This window comes from Cricetulus griseus, assembly GCF_003668045.3.
Source record: "Cricetulus griseus strain 17A/GY chromosome 1 unlocalized genomic scaffold, alternate assembly CriGri-PICRH-1.0 chr1_0, whole genome shotgun sequence".
Classification (NCBI taxonomy): domain Eukaryota; kingdom Metazoa; phylum Chordata; class Mammalia; order Rodentia; family Cricetidae; genus Cricetulus; species Cricetulus griseus.
In genome coordinates, this window is record NW_023276806.1 from 188,695,212 (window position 1) to 188,702,725 (window position 7,514).

Below are 7,514 nucleotides of genomic sequence, written 5' to 3' on the forward strand. Positions count from 1 at the left end.
ACCAAAGAAGAATGGCATTCCTTCTCAGAGGGAGAGGTCCCATTGTTGCTGTGTGTTGCTTTTTTCTTCATCCCAGGTACCCAGGTATCTGCAGCATGTTACTCAAGCCGGTTACCTCAGGCACTACAATGGGGACCACATGAAGAACCCTAGGGGCAGGGGAGGTTGAAGTCAGAGCAAAGAGGTGCAGAGGGTGAGGGATGAAGGAACCGGCTTCCCTTTTGGCAGCCATAACAGCCGAACACGTGCTTGCCACAAACCTGCCTTGGTCACGTAGAGGTCAGATGCCTGTCTCGTGACAAGGAACCCATCAGAAGTTAGTCACTAGAAAGTCAGATGCCTGTCTCGTGACAAGGAGCCAATCAGAAGTTAGCTGGTGGCGCTATGCTTTACGACCCTGGGTGTGCTTTACGGACAATCGCACGACAATGACGTAGAGAGCATAGCAACCACCCTGGGAGGGCCTATGAGCCATAACAACCAGTTGACCAATCAACACAGGGCAAGCCCTCCAAGCCTGGAAGCACACCAATCATGAGCCTGTGCGTAAGCCTGTGCGTACCCCTAGACACTCCCCTTAAGCTGCCCTATAAGATCTTTTGGGAGACCCAAGGAGCCGTCTTTTCTAGCCGTCCGCCATGGCAGGTGGGTGAGAGACCTGAGCTAACATAGGGTTAGCTCGTTAAATTACAATAAAGCCTCGTGCAGTTTGCAGCAAGCTCTCAAATCCGCCTGGTGATTGGGGTGACCGCGAACCTGGTCTGGGACCCCGGTTACTTGAGTTTTCGGGGGTCTAACAAGGGACATGGCGTATTATGTGCCCTTTTGTTGCTCCCCCGAACCCCAGGTCAGTAAACGATAAGTATGCACACTCCTGCAGCCCTGGCATCCTCCATTCCTGTTTCCTTATTTGATTTCAATTAAAGTCACAGAACATAAAATTAGCCAATTTTTTAAAAAACATTTTATTTATTATGTATACAGTGTTCTGCCTGCATGTTTGCCTGCATGCCAGAAGAAGGCTCCAGATCTCATTATAGATGGTTGTGAGCCACCATGTGGTTGCTGGGAATTGAACTCTGGAAGAGCAGCCAGTGCTCTTAGCAATCTCTCCAGCCCCAAAATTAGCCATTTTTAAAGTAAACAATTCACAATCTCTCAAGCCCATCCTTTCCAACTTGGGCCTGGCAGAATGGCTCCCTGGCAAGAAGGTTCCACTATCAACAAGGTGGTGACCCAAGAATACACCATGACATTCACAAGGCACATCCATGGAGTGGCTTCCAGAAGCCAGCCCCTAGGGCACTCAGGGAAATGGGGAAATTCTCCATGAAGGAGATGGGGACTCCAGATGTGTGTGCATTGATACGGGGCTCAATATCGCCATCTGGACCAAAGGAATGAGAAATATCCCACACTGTACCAGTGTATGTTTGTCCAAAAAGAAAAAAAAAAAAAAACGTAATGAGGGTGAGGACTCACCAAACAAGCTCTGCACATTGGTAACATACGTGCCTGTCACCACATTCAAAATCTACAGACACTCAATGCAGATGAGAACTAACCTGCTGGGTGTCAAGTAAAGTTGGAGAACTGCCAATAGTAAATTAATTAAGTAAAATAATTCAGGGGTATGCAGTACATTCAGGCTGAGCAATTGAAAGGTTCAGGCATTACGCTGGCCTGGCCCTGTTACTTTGCAGAATGCACTCAGGCAGAACCCGGGTCAGCCCAGGGTTCCATGGGAACTGAGTCTGCATGCAGGTGCAAAGGACCCCTTTAAAAGACAGACCCCCTGCTCACTTATGCTTTCTGGCCCTACTCTCTCTTCACTTACACTCTCTCTTACTCTCTCTTCTCTCTTCCTCTCTGCCCTGCTCTGTTCTTCCATTTCTCTCTCTCCCCCGCCCTATAATAAACTGGTTAATGTGCTCTCTGTAGTTCGTGTCCATCTCTCGACTTCTAATTTAAGCAAAAACTTAACAGCAATTACAACCTCTCTCATATCCCCAGATGTTCTCCTTCCCCCAAAACAGAATGCACATCCATTTTGCAGTGGTCCCTGCTAGGTAGACTTTGGTCGGTCGGTGGGTGGGTGGGTGGGGCCACTCCAGACCTGACTAGAGGCAAGAACAGGAAAAGGCCAAAACAAGGCAGTGAACGTGGCCATTACTGCCCACACCTGTCAAGACCAATTAATTGTGTTCCACGATCTCCAGTGGCCGCACCTTGGCCTCACCCAAGCCCTAAGTGGAGTTCAGCTGCCAATTTGTTAACTAAGTGGCATGGTGCCAGCTTCTCTGTGTCCCATACCTGCTCACTTGTTCTCTCCTTTTTCTAATCCACCCCAGCACAAATTCTATGATAATAGCATTGAGTTCTACAACCAAACCTCACAGCCATGGTCCTTGCCCAGTGTCAGAAGCCAGCCTTGGCGACCCCCCATGCCTAGCTAGCCGCCAGCTAGTCTAGCATCCCACCCCTCATGTTCCAGGACCTGGCCTGAGAAGCAACTAACACCTATTCCTTTCCCCACTTTCTTAGTTAGTGCTTGAGATAAACACAGGAGATTCCGATACCTGCCTGAGAGCAATTAACATTCATTCCTCCCTCCACCTCCTTTTTCTCTGCTTCCCCATTTTTCTTTAAAAAGCCCCTTCTTTTCAATAAACTCAGACCTTGACAAGACAAAAATCGCTTGGTCTCGTTTTTCTTTTCCGCCCATTATTTTCAGGCTTGATCCACCTCGGACCCACGAATTACTAGAGCCCCAAGGGCCGGGGCAGCCCAGCAGGGCTAATTCCCTTACCTCCTGGGCAGAGTCTGGGCTAGCTGGTTCTTCTGGAGAAGAACACAGATTCTCTGCAGATTCACACAGAACTAGTCTACACTTGAGCAAGGGACTGTGGGTGCAACGGGACCAGGCTCACACGCTGGCTAAAAGATCAGCAGAGCAGTAGTGACTAGCAACCATGTAACCAGGATGGCGGCTGCCCACCCAGTTCCTCAAGTTCCCCTGAGCTCTGGAGCCAGGAGCTCTGGACTGAGGCTGCTCTCTTCCCTATCTCTCTGCCTCATCAGCCTATGGAAAACTCCAAGTGGGACCAGAGGTGGCATCACTGTCCTGCATGCAAGGTGGGTACAGCTGTTGAGTTTCCTAGTGGTGTTGAAAATTCAAGAAACTAGAAAAAAAATGAGGCAAATTTGTTGTCGTTTGATTTTCTATGGCTTATTTTTTTTGTTTTGTTTTGAGACAGGCCCTTATTATGAATCCCTAACCCTAACCAGCCTGGAACTCACCAGCAATCAGTCTGGTCTCAAAGTCATAGAATTGCCCTGCCTCTCCTTCAGGAGTGCTTCGATTAAAGATATGTGTCATAGCCAGGTGGTGGTGGCGCACGCCTTTAATCCCAGTACTCGGGAGGCAGAGGCAGGCGGATCTCTGTGAGTTTGAAGCCAGCCTGGTCTCCAGAGCAAGTGCCAGGATAGGCGCCAAAGCTACACAGAGAAACCCTGTCTTGAAAAACCAAAAAAAGAAAAGAAAAAAAAAAGAGAAAGAAAAAGAAAGGACTCCAAATGGTTCTGTACTCCCTGTTTCAGGGATGGCAATTATGTTTTTGTTTCAAAAAGTTGTTCATAACTGTCTTGCAATCCTACCTTTGTTTCAAAGGGTTATATGTAACCAATCTTTCTCTGTACAAGCTCCCAAACAAAGACATAGAGACTTATTAATTATGAAAGCTTGGTCTTAGCTTAGGCTTGTTCCACTAGATCTTATAACTTAAACTAACCTATTTATTTATTTATTTATTTATTTGTTTGTTTGTTTGTTTTTTGAGACAGGGTTTCTCTGTAATGCTTTGGAGGCTGTGCTGGAACCCACTCTGTAGACCAGGCTGATCTCAAACTCACAGAGTGCTGGGTTTAAAGGCATGCTCCACCACTGCCCGAGAATCAAGGGGATTCTTAGGGGCTGGGCATTTTCCCTCGTTCATTGACCTTGGATGTCAGTTGCTTATAAAAGCATATTTATTCAGTGGTAAAGGAAGAAGGCTTTTTGGATTTTGACTGCTCCTGTGTATGAGCAGTGTGCTTTAGCTGTTCAGTTTTATGACATAGAGAGTTCCTGGTAAAATCTCCCAGTGCCAACCTTGGTTTCTTTTGTGTTCTTGATGCTCATCTGTGAAGAAGACACATTTGAAAAGTTCATTCTGAAGGCTTGGTTAAGCCATTCACTGAACCATTGTGGTCCTGTAATGGGAAGGTTTGGGTTTGTTTGGCAGAGTGTTCATTTTCTGTGCTTTCTATATGACTTGCTTTGACTTCATCTTTATGGTATAGGCACGGGTCTAAGTTCAGAGGGCACTTACTGGCAGAGAATTAAGCCAGGAACACATGGTTAGAAATAGAAACAGAGAGATGGTGTGGCTGCAAACCAGGAACAAGAACAACACACCTTACAAGTTAATGGAAGACCAAAACAGTAAAATATACCTTGCAGGTTGAAGGTTCTGTTTGCAGTTAAGACAGATAAAAATGGGTTCCTGTTTGTTCTGTGTTTGTTCAACCCATCTGCACCGGATGTGCTTGATCACACATGGGCGGGAGGAAAGTGGACAGGAAATACGGCAGGGTGTATGCTTGCCCCTGATTGGACCTGATGTTGAAGGGACCAGCTTCCCTTTTGGCAGTCATAAGAGCCGAAGACGTGCTTGCCATAACCTTGCCTTGGTCACTTAGAGGTCAGATGCCTGCCTCGTGACAAGGAACCAATCAGAAGTTAGCTGGTGGCGCTATGCTTTACGACCTTGGATGTGCTTTACGGACAAGCACACAGCAATGATGCACAAAGCATAGCAATCACCCTGGGAGGGCCTATGGGCCATAACAACCAGTTGACCAATCAACACAGGGCAAGCCCTCCAAGCCTGGAGGCACACCAATAGTGAGCCTGTGCATACCCCTAGACACTCCCCTTACACTGCCCTATAAGATCTCTCGGAAGGCCCTAGGAGCTGTCACAGGGCTAGAGAGAAAACTCAGAAGTTAAGCATTGGCTGCTTTTCCAAAGGGCCTGGGAGAGAATTTGGATTCAATTCTCAGTACCCACATTACAGTTAACAACGGTCTGTAACTCCTGTCCCAGAGGATCAGATGCCCTCTTCCAGCCTCTGTGGGCACCAGGCATGTACATGTTGCATAGACATACTGTTAGACCCCCGGAAAACTCAGGTATCCTGGGTCCCAGGCCACGTTCACGGTCACCCCAATCACCAGGCAGATTCGAGAGCTTGCTGCAAATTGCATGAGGCTTTATTGTAACTTAACGAGCTAACCCCATGTTACCTCGGGTCTTTCACCCACCCACCATGGCAGATGGCTAGAAAAGACAGTTCCTAGGGCCTCCCGAGAGATCTTATAGGACAGCGTAAGGGGAGTGTCTAGGGGCACGCACAGGCTCATGATTGGTGTGCCTCCAGGCTTGGAGGGCTTGCCCTGTGTTGATTGGTCAACTGGTTGTTATGGCCCATAGGCCCTCCCAGGGTGATTGCTATGCTTTGTGCATCATTGCTGTGCGCTTGTCCGTAAAGCACACCCAAGGTCGTAAAGCATAGCGCCACCAGCTAACTTCTGATTGGTTCCTTGTCACAAGGCGGGCATCTGACCTCTAAGTGACCAAGGCAAGTTTATGGCAAGCACGTGTTCTGCTGTTATGGCTGCCGAAAGGGAAAGCTGGTCCCTTCAATACATGCAGGCAAACACCCATACACATAAAAAGTTTTAAAAAGTAAAAATTTAAAACCTTTTAAAATGGTATTTTTTTGGGGGGGGTCTATCAAACATTTGCTAAAACATTAAAATGCAGCGGCTGGTTTGTATTCAGTTGATAAAGGGTTTGCCTAGCCTGCATGGAAGCCCTGGGTATGTACTCGCCTGTAATTCCGGTGACTAAGGATGATGGGACCCTTCTACAACCAGTTGTGTTTGTCCCAGGGGTCTGTGGTGCTGGACACTCAGCTGTCAGCAAAGCTCATGTTAGAAACCACCCACATTCCAGAACTGGGTGGTCTCACAGCCTTCCTTCAGCAACTCAACTACCCACATCATCACCAGCCAGCAGCCAGATGCCACAGGCATACCCTTAAAGAGTCACCCCCCAATGCCCTGTGTTTGCCACACAGATCCGGCTCATCTCTCTCCCTCCCTCCTTGCACTCTCTAATCTCTCTCCTCTCTCATCCTCTTCTCTCTTCCCTTTCTCTCTCCTTCCTTTCCTCGGCCCCTCTCTTTTCTCTTTTGTCTCCTTTCTCTTTCCTCTCTGTCTGTTTCTCTCTCTTGACTAGGTCTTTGAGAAGTCCCCACCCCACCCTGCCCCTTTGCCTGTGAGATCTGTTGCATGGTGTGATCTCTGCTGGAGCATTCCTTGGCTCCGACCAGCAAAGCACTAGAGAGGGTATCTGAGTTCCTGTCTCACACGGTCTTGTGGGAGTCTGCAGAGCAAGTTTTGCTTTGTTTTGTTTTTTTGTTGTTGTTGTTTTTGTTTTTTGTTTTTTCGAGACAGGGTTTCTCTGTGGCTTTTGGAGGCTGTCCTGGAACTAGCTCTTGTAGACCAGGCTGGTCTCCAACTCACAGATATCCATCTGCCTCTTACAGAGCAAGTTTAATTAACAAGAATTAGAGAGGCAGGACATGGTGGCACATTCCTTTGTTCCCAACCCTGCCTGGTCCATAGAGAGAGTTCCAAGCCAGCCCAAGGCTGCTACAGTGAGACCCATTATCAAAAAGAAAAATACCCGAAAGTGAGAGGAAGTATTGAGAGTAGATTTCTGAAGTGGGGTAGGGGAGAGAGAGAGAGAGAGAGAGAGAGAGAGAGAGAGGACATCAAACTGCTTTGATTTGTTTTAGGGTCATGTCAAAAACTTAGGAAAAGGTTCTTGAGATTGGTTAATTCTCTGTAGGCTCAGCCAACAGAGGGCCTAGCCCCCTATCCTTCACCCAGGGAAGGCCCTGTGCTCTGTCTCTGTGCTGCCCACCCTGTCAGGGTGACTGAAGCCCCCTCTATCCATCTCTTGACTGCAGCTTGTCAGCTTTTGACCTGACTGGCAGCTGCTCCTCTCTGCCGGCGTCTGGAGCACTGTGGATTACACTCTGTTCTCACAGCTATCAAGAAGGAGCTACATTTATTCCACTTTCCGGAACAAGGTGGAGGCTTCTTGTTCAAGGCCATTCTTCTGGAACAGACGTGGTGGAAGTAAATATAGTCTTTTGTTTTTTGTTTTTTTTTTATTTTTTTATTTTTTTAATCTGTGTAGCCCTGGCTGTTCTGGAACTCGCTTGGCAGATCAGGCTGGCCTTGAACTCAGAGATCCACCTGCCTCTAGGCACATGCGGCAACCCAGCTGCGAATGAAGATTTTCTGTCGGACTGTTGAAACAATGGATCCCAAAGAAATGGGATTTCCCCAGGAATCTCATGCTGAGAGAAGGAAAAGGCACCAGCAGGAGGGGAAGCTTG

General features: G+C 47.8%; 1 pseudogene; it reads left to right on the forward strand.

Moving 5' to 3' along the window:
* Positions 1-805: 805 nt before the first annotated feature.
* On the forward strand, positions 806-1,893 carry LOC103163973 (annotated as a pseudogene).
* Positions 1,894-7,514: the final 5,621 nt, after the last annotated feature.